Source organism: Corylus avellana, chromosome ca10 (genome assembly GCF_901000735.1).
Source record: "Corylus avellana chromosome ca10, CavTom2PMs-1.0".
NCBI lineage: Eukaryota > Viridiplantae > Streptophyta > Magnoliopsida > Fagales > Betulaceae > Corylus > Corylus avellana.
Genome location: NC_081550.1, coordinates 4,261,005 through 4,276,657, shown reverse-complemented (window position 1 = coordinate 4,276,657; position 15,653 = coordinate 4,261,005). Strand labels below are relative to the sequence as shown.

The window sequence follows — 15,653 nt, the reverse complement described above, 5'->3', positions numbered from 1 at the left end:
AATCACACTCCAACACAATGAATTGCAAATAAGCTTCTTGAATAATAAATCTCCTCGAGTACAAAGTGACACTTTAACTACCCACTTATTTAAGAGAAACATACTTAAAAGAAAACACTATAATATTAAAGATAACATGGAGATAGCTGGTTTTGGGCCCCGGCGAGGTCTGATGGCCTTGTGGTGATTCAAAGCAAGCCTTTTTATGGTGGAGTTAGGTGAGCATGATAGACCGGGTTGAGTGGATTCTAATATTCCAGTTCTGATACATGGGGTGCTTTGAGAGAGAAACAGGGGTGTGTGCTCTGTGCACAATACCAAAACATGCAATGAAAAATGGCTTGACTACAGGTGATCCATTGTTGAAGTGGGGTTACACTGAGGACACAAAATGTATGTTTTGCCAGCATGTTATAGAAGTTCAGAACTCATTTGATTGGTAGAAGTCTATGCTGTTTGTAATAGGTTATCTGTCTTTCTTTGATCGTATGCAATTGTGGGGGATGCATAGTTTTTAGAGGCACTGAAGAGTATTATTGCTAGGAGGCTATCTAATGACTTTCTCAAGGAGTACTGGAGCAGTGTCGAAGATAATTCGTTTGTTTCATTCAGATAGAGATAAGAGGTTCATGCTTTGAATTGTTTCTAGATAGTCCTAAACCCTAAATTTGCTGCTGTCGTGTGCAGTCGTTCGAACGGTATTACAGGTATGCTAGCTGATTGGATTTTGTTTCGAAATACTTCAGCTCCTTCATTCTCAGAGTTGGCCAAAACCCATCAGCTGCGATCAAAGCAGCTTCCTTAGCTACAGCAGAGGAAGCAAAGTTGAAAATGCCAAGACATGCAGCAATTGCCTTGTGCTAAGGCAGTTCCTCTGTGTCCGAAGAGCAAACATTTTGGTGCTAAATATTGCAACTTAGACATGTCATAGCACAGGAATGTCAGTCAAATAAACTTGAAATTAGAGAAGGGTAAATATTTACAAAGCACTGGATTAGCAATTTAGCACATGTAATGACCCCCATATCGTCATTGAATAGCATTACACAGAAACGTAGGGCATGAAGGCCAGTCATTTCAAAAGCACGATCAGTGGCTGCCACTTTCCTGGACAGAAGAATGTTGAACATGCTGGCTTCTGCCACGGCCCTGCATGGAGCTGGTAGCAGAACTGTGTTTCCAAGAGTAAGTTGGAGAAACTGTTGAACCATGATGTCCCCTCCCATGATGAGTTGGAGGAGACCCGAATTGTATACTCTGCTACTGCACATTATCTGTGCCATATCTTACACCATTTCTAGACGGCCAAAAATTGTCGTTCATCGACTGAGCTGCTCCATGAGGCCTGAGGCTGAGCTGTTCATTTAGGTTACAACTTTAGCTAACAAGACTGCTATAACACTTTCCAGCATCCCAACTTGACACTGAACTCTTCTGTTGGGCGAAAGAAGAGCTAGGTAATATGATTCTTTCTCTGCTCTCAGTATGTTTGCTTGTATTTGAAGTGTCATTCACTTTTCCTCTACCAGCACCCCATCCAACACCAGCACCTTTATGCATCACCTCACAAGATGAATCTGTAGTAAATCTCCTTTGATAGCCTTCATGTATCATCTTAGGGGTCGAGCTGGAAACAGAATTAGGGCTACTATCTGATTTTCTACATCTTTCGTACTGAAATCTGCAACTATCATCCAAGTCACCCTAGTGCATCAACCAAATATAGGAACCAATTGAACAGATGGAATATATAGTAAGCAAGAACTGAGATATCATACCTGTTCGAGGGTTTGTTACCCTGATATTCATGCCAGAGTTTGTTTTTATAATATGTCCATCGGCAATACTCTGCATACATAATATTGTGGTTTTATAGACTACAGTGAATGGTTTGTCATTTTTTGTTGTTGGTAGAATTAGATGCAAGACATTGTTCAAGTTGAAGTAAGGACCACGCCTGTCAACAAGAATATTAATAAATCTGATGTTAAAGAAAGAAAATGTAACCAAGCACAAGAATCCACCCCACCTGAGACTGGTATCGATCTCAACCACTTTGTTTTCATTTGGGAAAAGTGACAAAATATATGATGCCAAATTGTGTGTGCTACTCACATATAACTGATCAACATTGTTTCTGTTCCTCAGTGCTTCATCCCTCTATAAAATAAAGTTATAGAAGCACTTCAAATCTCTGTAGAACATAAAGTTAGGAAAAATAAGGCTAAAGCGCAATCAATACTTGTAGACCCGATCTCTAATTCTTTAGTTTCAGATAGAAGGCATTCTTCGTCTATAAATGGGAGCTTGACGATTCCCTTAATTAGAAACAGAAAATAAAACATATCACCACTTCACCGTGAAATGTGTAAAGTTTCAGGTGTTTTTTAAGACCTTGAAAAAAAAAAAATGGATTTCTTGGAAATATAAGCAGACCTGCAGCGTATAACGTTTTCCATTGAAGTCGATGTCAAAATCTAAGCATTAAAGAAAGAGCAGAGTCAGTTTTTGTATCAAATCCATTTGTTTTAACAAATTCTATAAATCAGATTTTACCAGTAGGATAAAAACAAATAATCTTGGACTCTGCATCTGTCAACAGAGGCTGTTAAACTTTAGGAAGCACATGAGCGCTACATAGGAGCACACGTTCATTTAATTTACCGATTTAAGGTAAACACAGAACAAACATACAATACGAAGAGAGAAAAGGAAAGTCTGTTACCTCTGTGTGGGTAGTACAGCCAAAAGTAGATCAAATGGTTTCAATGGGGAACCCTTTTGAAACTCTACACTGACCTGAGCAAGGCCATTCAAATCTGAGGCAAATGGTGAATAGTGGTATGGGTAAAACATGTTGAAAATTGCATTACATTATTAAGAGGCATTGTAATAGGGGAACTTCATTTTATAGAAGGGTTAAATACCAAATACCCCCCTGGGGTTTGGTAACTTTATTTTTACCCCTCTAGAGTTTCATTTTTATTACAGGACCCCCCCTGGGGTTTTGAAAAAGGACAAAGTTAGTCCATCCGTTAGTTGACCGTTAGGACTGACACGTGGACTAATCAGATGGTGACACGTGGCATCTATTTAATTTTTTTTTAATTAAAAAAATGTTTTTTTTTTTTTAAAAAAAAAAAAAGAAAAGAAAAGAAAAAAAATTGGTGGATCTTTTTTGGTGGCTCCATGGGGTGGCCAGCCATTTTTTACAGGGGGTGGTTTCGGCCACCCCCTTAGGCTCCAAGGCCACCCCCGATTTTATTTTTTTATTTTTTATTTTTTTTAAATACATTTTTTTAATTTAAAAAAAATTAAAAAAATTAAATATGTGCCACGTGTCAACATGTGATTGGTCTACGTGTCAGTCCTAACGGTCAACTAACGGATGAACTAATTTGGTCATTTATCAAAACCATAGGGGGGTCCTGTGATAAAAATGAAACCCCAGGAGGGTAAAAATAAAGTTACCAAACCTCAGGGGGGTATTTGGTATTTAACCCTTTATAGAATTGTCTTACCATAACCATGATGGGACTTCTGAATAATAATATAGAAGAGCCCACAATAGTCCTTCATTGTACTTCTTTACCTTCAAGAAATCATGCAACAGAGGTTAAAACTTTATGACCAATATTTCAACTCCTCTTACCTCCAAAAAACAAAAAAGGTTTGTGGTCACAAAAGCTCACTATTTCTTTTCTTAGGTTTTCAATATCCCTCCAGCTTTCTGCAGAAAATTTCTCCTTGTAGTATCTTTCTTTCCAGCCAGCAGTCCCCAATCTCACCTGTGTATGGGATTAACATAAACCATCAGACATTTCTAAGAACAGACATGAATGAGTCTTCTAAGGAGAACCCTAGGAACAAGAAAAATCTTAAAGGCAGTGATTCATACTTTGTCCGACCCCAATAAAAATCTTAAAGGCAATATAAGAGGAATATCAAATATGAAAGCTTTCAGCTGAAGTCAAGGACAGTAATCAGGTGAAGATGGCCGCTGGGTGTTCCAAAATCCTTCCCAAATGATGGGGAAAGTTAAAATAAATGGATGTTCCCTTTAATATTTTGGAGGTCCATGTTGTCTTATAATATATGGTTACAGTGTTGGTCTTACATTATACATGACAAGTGCTCGTATATGGGAACTAGTTATGACCGTATATACATATGAAAAGAATGGATATCTGTACATATGAATAGATATTGTGATGCGCGTTGTGCAATATATGGAAGGAGCCGTTAGATGGAGCTCACAAGGAAATAAGTTCCATATAGCCGTTGGAGGAGAATCTCCCTATAGCTGTTGGAGAAGAGTAACACCTTGAACATTATACAGTTGTTATGGATCCCGTGATTGGTGTTGTGTGTCTGGACCATGAGTTGGAATCATAGTGTACTTGCTTACAGCCCCCCACAAGCTGATGGGGGAGCTAAGCACCATAAGCTTGTCACGGAGAAAAAGGAAACGAGAGGAGGTGTGACCTTTGGTGAAGATATCAGCGAGTTGGTCATGAATGGACAAGTAGTGCACTGAGATATCTTTATTGAGAACCTTCTCGCGCATAAAATGGTAATCCACTTCAATATGCTTTGTCCGGGCATGATAAACAGGATTGGAGGCAAGAGCTAAGGCACCGAGATTGTCGCACCATATTTTAGGAACAGTTGGCAAGGGAACATGGAGTTCCTTAAAGAGCATATAGAGCCAATAAAGTTCGGCAGTGAGCATGGCCAAAGCTCTATATTCGGCTTCAATAGAGGAATGAGACATGACATGTTGCTTCTTTGCACACGAAGAGATCAAACACGAGCCAAAGAAAACACCAAAGCCGGTTGTGGATCGGCGATCATCTGGGTTACTAGCCCAACCAAAGTCATAGAAAGCCGCTAAACAGTGTTTGCCTTTTGAAAAACAAAGACCATGATTGGGCGTACCCTTCAGGTAGCGAAGGACCTGCTTAGCAGCTGTCCAATGTAGAATGGTCGGGGAGCGTACATGTTGACAGAGTTGATTAACAGAGTAGGCGATGTCAGGTCGAGTAAGAGTACAGTACCGTAAGGCACTGGCTACCTAACAATAGATGTGGGGTTGGGTAGGGGGTCGCCAGCTGAGGAAGAAAGCTGTGAGCCTGACACACATGGAGCTAAGTAAGGCTTTGCTCCAACCATTCTAGTTTTGTGAAGGAGATCTGTGATGTACTTGGTCTGTCATAGATGGAGTTGAGTGGGAGTGCAAGCAGCCTCAATACCCAAGAAAAACGTTAAGTCACCAAGGTCCTTTAGAGGAAATTCTTGTTGTAGAGCATGGATGAGGGATGAAATGGTAGCCTTGTTATTTCCTGTGACTAAGATATCATTAACATAAACAAGTAAGAAAATTACAACTTTATTTGAGTGAAAAATAAAAAGTGAGGAATCAGTCAAGGAGCCCACAAAACCAAGATGCTGCAAAGAAAGAGATAGTCGATTGAACCATGCCCAATGTGCTTGCTTAAGACCATATTATGGAGTTTGCAAACAAAGGTAGGATGATGGGGATCCACAAATCCTTGAGGTTGCTCCATAAAGACATCTTCATTGAGAGTACCATGCAAAAAGGCATTTGAGACATCGAGTTACTTGATGTTCTAGTCAAATTGAACAGCAAGAGCGAGTACAAGTCGGATAGTAGCTGGTTTAATCACTGGACTGAATGTCTCAGTGTAGTCAATGCCACTTCTCTGATCAAATCCTTTAGCCACAAGACGGGCTTTAAATCTGTCGATAGTGCCATCAGGTTTTCTTTTAATTTTATAAACCCATTTATTGCGGATCAGGTTTTGGACATAAAGTCCAGGTGCCATTTTTTATAAGGGCCTCATACTCTTGCTGCATAGCCAAATGCCATTCAAGTGCTAAGTTGGCTTGGTTGAAACGGGTGGGCTCAATCTCGGGAAAGACAACACTTAACGCTTTGAGAGGATGTTTGGTACAATAATGAAGGGTATAATCGGGGAAGGTCTTGGGTTTAATGGAGCTTGTGCGAAATCTAGTAGTCATGGGATGTAGGGGTTGAATTGAAGTAGAAGGAGGTATAGATGGTTGGGAGGGAGGCGTCTGATGTGGGGGTGGAATGTGAGTGGACGAAAGGTGGTATGGGATGAGGTCAACCGATGGGGAGCTTGAGGGAAAAGGATATGATGGGGACCTAGTAGGTGTGGGTTGGTGTATAGGAGTAATTGTGGCAGGTGGATTGGGTGGGGACCTAATAGGTGAGTTTGGAGGATTTTGGGAAGATGATGTTTCGGGTTGGTGGGTGGGAATAGGTGTGTCTGAGTGTGTTGAGGTGTTGAAATTTAAATTAAAGTCAGGGAGTGAGATGAGAGAAGGTACATGGGTCGGAGCAATCCTAGAAGGAGACAGAGAAGTTGGTCGTGTATCCTTGGCTGGAAAAAATTCTTCATCAAACACAACATGTCGTGACACATACACTCTTTTTGAAATAGGATCAAGGCACCTATAACCATGTTAGTTAGAGCTGTAGCCAAGAAAGATGCACATTTTGCTACGAAAGCTAAGTTTATGCGTGGAATATGGTCTTAGCAAGGGATAACAAGCACACCCAAATACTCGTAAAATGGAATAATCAGGTTCCTTTTGAAACAATTTTAAATTTGGAGACAAGTGTTTAAGGATGGATGATGGTAACTGATTAATTAAATAAATGGCAGTTTGAAAAGCATCTATCCAAAAACGAGTATTTAGGTGGGATTGTGCTAAAAGAGAAAAACCAACTTCCATAATATGCCTATGCTTGCGTTCTAAAATACCATTTTGTTCAGGAGTGTGTGGACATGTCACCCTATGATAAATACCATGTGTGGTTAAAAAAGATGTAAATTGACGTGACATGTATTCACCACCCCCATCACTTTGAAATTGTTTGATTATGCATGAAAATAAATTCTCAACAAGATTTTTAAATTGAACAAAATAATTAAAGACATGGAGAGGGTACATCCAACTAAATCGCGGATAATCATCAATAAAAATGACATAATATCGATAACCATTAGTGGATATAATTGGTGAGGGGTGAAATAGACTCACGGGTAGACTCAGTGAAAGGTAATTTCTTGCCTTTTCCTAACTGACATAAAGAGCAAAGGTGAGTTTTAACTAAAGTGCCAGAAATAGGGAGACTTTGAGATGTGACTAGGTGATGAACAATAGGATCAACCGGATGTCCAAGACGTGAGTGCCACACATCAAATGTGGCCTTTATTCCTAGAAAGGCGGTGAGATCACGACATTTATTCAATGAGGTTCTTTTAAGTAGATTGGATACAAACCAGCTTCACTTGGTCCTTCCAAGAGTGTTGCTCCCTTTAGAATGTCCTTAATAAAATAAGATGACCCAATTAGTATGAAATAACAATGATTATCAATGCAAAAACGATTAATTGATAATAGATTGGCAGAGACTTTTGGGCAATGTAAAATATTTTGCAAGACAATATTTGAAAAAGGAGTTTGAAAAGTGGATGAACCTGTGTTTTGGATTTACAATCCATTACCATTACCTACTGCCACAGTTTCCTTGCCTTGGAAAGGTTGTTGGATAGAAAGATTTTCAAGCTCAGAGGTAATGTGAGCATTAGCCCCACTATTTGCAAACCAAGGTTGCTCATCTTCTTGATAAATATTGGATTGTGCCACCAAAGCAGTTAATTGTGAAGGTGGATGTCTACCTTGATAGGCATAGTCCATCCTATGGTAACAATCCAAGGCACGATGATTGGATTTGCCACAAATTTGACAAGGTGACCTTGGAGAAGTACCATGGAAAAATTGTTGTTGGCTGGAAAATTGTTGTGGAGGTTTAATCTGCTGTTGTGAAAATCGGTGCTGCTGGTTCGAGACTTGTGAATGAGGGAAATTGGTGGGCTGCTGCGTATTTGAAGGATAGTGTCGTTGTGGATATCTTGGTCCATGAAATTGACTTTGAAAATTCCCTCTTGGAGGTCCTAGGCGGTATTGGGTGAACCTTGGTGACCCACCATATTTCCTTTTCCCATGGGATGAGATTGCTACTTGTTTTTGAGTGAAGAAAGCAAACTTGCTAGCGTCGGATATTATGGCTGAATTTTGATTTTCAATCAAAATTTCATGGATCAGCAACTCAGCTTGAAAATCTTCAAAAGTTAAGCTTTTATCCCTTGTAATAAGGGAATAAAATGCGACAAAAGTATTATATGAAGAATTTAAACCATTAAGAGTAAAAGAAATAAGATCCTCATCATCAATTTTATTTCCTATGATTGCCAATTGATCAGCCAAGGGTTTGGTTGCACGAAGATATTCTATGCAGGTTTGTGTACCCTGCTGCAAAGTTTGAAGTTCTCACTTCAGCTGGTTACATCTTGACCGAAATTTAGAAGCAAAGTTGTTGGCAAGATGAGTCCACACTTGGCACGCAGTGGTCAACCTATAGACTGTTGCCAACACGTTTTCTGCCAAGGTGGTGTTGATCCAACCGAGAATAAATTGATCCTTCTTTTCCCACAGGGCATGAGCTGGGTTGGCAATTTCCTTTTCCTTGTCTCTTGGGTTAGTGACAAAGGGAGGGGGTGATGGTTCTGAGCCATCAATTATTCCCATTAACTCATGGGATTTGAGCAAAGGAACAATTTGAGAAAGCCAACTCATATAATTGTTGGGACCTTCCACTTTGACTTGAACCATATGCATAATATTTGGTAGTGTAAAAAAAAAAAAAAAAAAAAAAAAAAATAATAATAATAATAATAAATAAAATTGCGTGAGCTTAATATGGCTCTCATACCATGAAAATAAATGGATGATCCCTTGAATATTTTGGAGGTCCATGTTGTCTTATTTATAATATACGATTACAGTGTTGGTCTTACATTATACATGACAAGTGCTCATATATGGAAACTAGTTATGACCGTATATACATATGAAAAGAATGGATATCTGTACATATGAATAGATATTGTGATGCGCGTTGTACAATATATGGAAGGAGCCGTTAGATAGAGCTCACAAGGAAATAAGTTCCATATAGCTGTTGGAGGAGAATCTCCTTATAGCTGTTGGAGAAGAGTAACACCTTGAACATTATACAGTTGTCATGGATCCTGTTATTGGTGTTGTGTGTCTGGACCATGAGTTGGAATCATAGTGTACTTGGTTATAGAAAGCACTATTTTGGGAAGGAGTGGGAGACAAAGGAGAGAGAATGAGAATTTTTTAAGAAAAAAAATGGTTGCCATATCATTTGGAAAGCATTTTGAGAAGAATCCCTTGTGATGTCTAGCATTATCCTTAGGTGAATCATGATACCTCATAAGGCTTTTTAAACCATTTCCTTTCCTCCTCCGAACTTTCATCGATTGTTGGAAACTCCTGTAATGTTCCAGATAGGAAGAAACGAAGATTAAGAATACATTTTACAATAATTGCAAATATAGGCCAAAAATGCTCAATATTGCAATCCTACCACATATTAAAATTTACAAAAATTAATCAAATTCACCTCTCTCAAAATGGAAAAATGTACTTCATGTGTTGCTAAAGCAAGCATTATCAGATCAGCGTCCTGCATGCAATATCATATTAATATGCATTTCTCAATGACAATACAAACAACAGAAGCCAGCAGAGTTGTCATACCAGACCACAGACGCAGTGCCTCGTATTTTGATTACATCCAACACTAACGCTTTTCTGTTGGCGAATAAAAGACATTATCTTATGTTCTCCCTCACTAGGAACATTGGCATCAGAAATAATAACCTATTGGAGCAGATGCAAGTGTTGAGGATGCTCAAGTAACAGTGCCAACTAGGGACGTCCGAACGAGATCACAAGCTCGTTCGGATGAGTTGTTAAAGAAGGGGTCTCAGAAGATCTCGTTCGCTAGCTTGTCCGAATGAGCCTACAAACAAGGAGCATCCCTTGATGTTGGTGGAAGATTGGAATATAATATTGTTATTATGGAAAAGTCTACATACTGTATCCCTCTCAAATTACAATTCAATTGTTAATATCCTTTCTAAACTTTCAATTGCGACAATGCCTCCCATAAACTACCAAACAATTAACAATGTCCCTCTAAGGCCAACAAAAAGACAAAAGTGACCATAATATTTTTTTTTTCAATATGACAAAAATACTCTAATAAAAAAAAATGTTTGTAATTTTCACACCCTGAATTTTTAAATTGTTTTAATTTTATTTTATTTTATTAAGGGTATTTTCGCCATTAGGGAAGACATTGACAATTTTTTGTAGTTTAGGGGGACATTGTCGTAATTAAAAGTTTAGAGGAGACATTATCAATTGAGTGGCCATCAAATGTAACATTGCTAGTTGCTACTGATGTTGCTCATATTAATTGTCGATGACTGGGTCTGATAATGTTGCAGCATCACTTTTCCAACACAAGCGAGTAACCATCACAATCTATAATGAACCTAAAAAACTCACTGAAGCTCAAGGTAGAATGCAAGATACCAACTTAAGTTTAGATACAAGATCCTAAAATTGCCATTGAGGATGAGACTTTGTGAAAAGGTCCGTGAGTTGATCATGAGACATAATTAAATGAAGTTGTAGTGAGCCATGAAGAAGATAATGAAGGATAAAGTGACAATCAATCTCAACATGTATGTTGGGTCCATTATTAGAAAACAGCATCATGGGCCATCATATTCGTTTTTATAGTTTACACACTTTTGCATTACCTCTATACTTAATTACTACCATATTTATGTTAATGCACTTCCCAATAATACTTTTATAGAGAAGAAAAAATATAATATCTATCAGAGATATTTGTAATCGAATAAAGAATAAAGAATATCACTCATTTATCACTTCACTCAAGGTAGGAACAATAGGATTTCATTGCAATGGGAAGGTAGAATAGAAACTAGTATGATAAAATATAATAAAGTCATCAAAATGAACAAATAACACCTTCAATAAAAAAAAAAATAAAAAGAAAAGGTTTTTTATAACACGACAATCAAATTTTGATTTTTCGAACAAAATATCAATTTGTTTTTGAATTTGTATTGAATTTTGATACCAAATTAAATCGCAAACTAATATATAAGTCATATTATAATCATACCACTTTTCTTGGATACATCTAGCCATGTCTCTTTACCACTGTTACTCAGATTAATTGGTTATTCTATGTAAATGATGATTTATTTATTTTTTAAAATTAATAACTGTACACACATGAATTAAATGCAAGAAAACACTTGAAACTGCTTTCAACTTTAGAAACAATTGTTCAACAATATTCAACAAACACCCTCTAAAACTTTTTTTTTTCCCTCTTGACATCAATTAAGGCTAAACTAAGGTTTTCAAAAAGACAGTCCTGCCATGTAACTTAAGATTTGAAAGTTCTGCAATATTGTATCTTCTTCTCTCCGTAATCAAACATCTCAAGAAGTGACTGTCTTCTTTTTTTTCTTTTTTTTTGGTCCCATTCCACCACCGGCCACCACCTTTGTACATCCATGGAAGCCTCACTTGGCTTCATTATCAGAAGATGATGGCATCTCAGTCTCCTTCTCCTCTTCATTGAACTTGGCGTACGTTTCACCTCTATACCTCCTTTGTGTACTAGTTTTGTAAAATTCCAGTGTTCTCGCCACCTGAATCAACGAAATAAAAGCCCCAGTGAATGTTGCAACAGCTATAATTTTGAAAGATAGGCCAAAACATTGTTTCCTCATGCAAACAAGTGGCTTCCCCAAAGCCTTTATTCCATTCAACTTCGTTGTCTCCATATTGTAGAGCCTTCCAATGAGCTCTTTATTAAGCAAATATGACCCAATTGGACTTGCCACCTACCCACAATTGAAAGAAAAAAAGAAAAAAAGAAAATTACATATTATGCTTTCACTGATTATCAAAAAAATTCATCGAGTTTTAATTTTATCAAATAGATTCCCACGAATGATATTGATGCCATTAATGGAATTGTTGGTGCAAATACAATGACTATTGGGCATTGTTTGTTGTGTTTGTTGGTAAATGGTAAGTTTTATTCTTTTTTGTGGCTCTAAATTAATAAGTAATTCTAGGTGGCCTATTTGTGTCCTACTAAGAATGATGTGGCTATTAAAATTATCATTGGGCTTTTGATTAATCATTATTAAATTTTGATCAAAGAGTGATTTCAATAGCCACATCATTCTTAGTAGGATACAAGTAGGACACAAATAGGCCACCTAGAATTACTCATAAATTAATATCAGGGATTGTCATTTTCGGACAAGTTCCTCTCTCCAGTTCAAATGAATTGAAAGGGATTAGTTTGTTATATTTATATGAGTAAAATTGTTTTATTTTTAGATAATTTTATTCTTCAAATAAAACTAACTGGATTCCCTCCAAATCATTTGAAATGGAGAATGTTGACATTTTCTATTATATCAATCACTGAGGTTTCCTAAGTTCTTTAAATCGTTGATGATCTCTGCCAAATACATTAGCCCATAATAATCGAATTAAAATCTCTTTGGATGGACCCATAAAGTTTAATATCCCCAATATAAATATATGGAAAAATTGAAAGCTGTAGAAAGGCCAAGGGTGAGTTGTCCACTGTCAATTGCTGCTGAGAGCTTGACGCATGCATGCATGCTTGTTAGAGCTGGGTTGCAAGTTCATGTTCAAGTGATATATGTATAAGTTGAATCCTAAGAAATTGTGTAATTAATGACTCAAACTAATACCTGGAGTTGAATAGGTGTTCACACACACACACACACACACACACACACACACACATATATATATATATATATATATATATATATATAATGTGAAATTTAAAAATTAATTACAATACAAATAATTATCAAATATTATGAAATTAGTAAATCAATCAACATAAGTAATTTAATAACAAAGTGGAAACCTTTTGAAGAAATCATGGCAAACCTAGGAAGCTCATCCACTAATAGAAGATTTAGTTTATAAGAATGACACACTTACAAAACCTTTATAACAGAACTTGTACCAAGCATACGACCTACTTGCTTCTACCGCAGTAGCTCCAAAACTTTTGGACAATTCTTCTACCTAGCTTTCTCTTGCAATCTTGAACCTCTAGTGGGTGAAGCTTTTTTTTTTTCTTTTCTTTTCTTTGTGAAAACTAAGGTTGTTTGGTTTACAATAAATAAACTCTAAGAGAGGAACATAAAGTACTATATAAACCCTAACTTTGGTTGTTCATCAGTACGTATAGTTCGAATTGATAAAAGGGAGGTTCAAATTGAGTACATGAAATTGCCCAAGACAAAAAGTCTTTTAAGTTCATTTTTATCTAATTAAAATTGAATTACACCAAAATGTTTGAATGCCAAATTAATCAACTTAATTAAAACCCAACCACGTTGGTTATTGCTCATTAGCTACAAAAATCGATAATTCTCAAAAAAGAAAAAATTGTTAACTTCAGTTGTTTGAAAGCTTGTAGTGTTAAAAAAACCACGATTGAAAAGTTCTTGATTTTTGTGTAATTAGGGTTTATGAATTGGGTTATTTTCTTAAATTCCTAGCTACTATTTATGGGGCTTATAATTCTTGCCATGCAATCCATTAAATAAATTTCTAAAACAGATATGAGAACCCAAATGAGTTGGAGAAGAGGAGCAAATTAAATCTGATCATTTTATAGATTGTGTAGGGCCTAGGAATCGTCCGATCGAGATCCTTGAAAAGCTCAGGAACACTAGATAAAATTCTCGTGTATAGATTCTCGAATCATCTAATGAAATTGGAGAACTCCTTTAAAGCCTAAGAACTGCTTGAAGCCCATACATCATAGAAGCCTAAGACTTGTCGGATACGAAGGCACCAGCACACTTGAGAAGCCCAGGGCCTAAAAGTTCTGTGTCCCTATGACAGGTCGAATGGCTCGAGTCCAAGCCATGCCCGGTTTCAACAAATGTCGTCACTTGTCCTATCTCTAGAGCACCACTCAAAGTCCTCTCTCACGAGCATAAGATTCTCCCCTAGGGCTCACATCATGAAGACTCCCCTCACACGACCCTGGCTATCCCAACGGCCATGAGTGAGAAAAGTGTTAGTTCTTGTGTTGGCTTAATTCAGTTCCAAAATGAAAAGACTACTATTTACGGGCTCAAACACTAATATAGAATGTTCAGAATCCAATCTCCACCGTTCATAATGTAGATTCATGTGTTATAAACGTTCATGCAAAATTTTAGCTCAATCAAACCACAAACGCCCATTGATCGGAGCTGTTGATCAAGACTGGACAACATTTCCAGAATGCTGTTTCACCCATTACATGCCCTGTCCGGACAGGCCTTCCCCATGTCCGGACCGCATTTCTAGAAACCCTATTTTTGCACCGCAAGGCCGTGTCGGGACAGCCCATTAACTTTTCCGGACACCCGGTACCTATTATGCCCAAAAACGTGTTTTTAGTGGGCCCAGGTCTAGGGTTTGATGTACTGATATATATACATCATTATAGAAGAGAGATGTACGAATTTTTGCCCCCAAAGAGTTCGCCAGAGGCTGTGCTAAGAGAGATCATATGTGGTGAGCGTTAAATTGAATCTCTTAGAGTTTTAATTATTCCTTTGATAAATCTATAGTTGAGAAGTCTATCGGAATGGTCGGGTAAAGGAGAATCACGTTGAAGAAGATTGTGAGCAAGGAGACGAGTTGTAGGCTTGTCGATCTTTCAGAACCAAGGTCTTACAAAGGGTTGTAAGTGTTCCTAGTGTCTGTAATCTCTGGATAATCTTTTGATAATGATTTCCTGGGTTTGGCTACCCCGGAGAGGTTTTACTTTTAGATCGGTTTCTAAAAGGTTTCCTCTTCGTCACCAAAATTCTTGTGTGTGATTGTTTATATTTTGGTGATTGTTTGCTTTGATAAATATCTGTTAATTTTGCATAAACTGTGATATTTATCTGTTTAGAGTTTTTCAAAAAGAATACATCACCAGCCCAAGGAAGATACAAGGCCAATGTTAAAGTCACGGCCAAAAGTAGATGATACGGCCAGATTTGCCGAAGTCCAAGTTTCGGTCATAGCAGCCAATGTTCCAATTCATGCCATAGAAACCATTTCTCAGCCCTTTAATGTGCGAGATCAAACCTCAACATATGTACAATCTACCGTTGGGTTTGCGGGAGTGTATTAAGACAAGAGTTACAAGAGTTCAAGAGACAAAAGTTACAAATGGTTATTGTTAATGTAGAAGTAAAAGAGACATGTAACATTCAAACTTTTTCTATATAAATGAAATCTTGTATACAATCAAATATTCGACGAAAAATGTAGCCATAAAAAAGCTTTGATGTGTGGACGTAGGTCATAGGCTGAACAACCTTAATTATTTGAGTCTCTCTTCCTTGTTCTCGTTTCTCTTCATTAAATTATAAGTTCTTACATAGAGAACTAACTGACATTATTTTTTATTAATTGAAAAAATTCATGTGAATGCTTTGTTGTTTTTTCCTTGTTTGCATTGTTTACAAGGTAAACGACATAAAAAAGGACGAAAATAGGCGCCTTACATCGTTTATTGTGTAAATGACATTAATGATCAACTTACGTCGTTTCATTCTAAAATG

At 37.3% G+C, this 15,653-nt stretch overlaps 1 pseudogene; it reads right to left on the bottom strand.

The window, feature by feature from the left end:
- Positions 1-861: 861 nt before the first annotated feature.
- LOC132163906 (5'-3' exoribonuclease 3-like) overlaps positions 862-15,653 on the bottom strand; it is a 67,717-nt pseudogene continuing 52,925 nt past the window's right edge.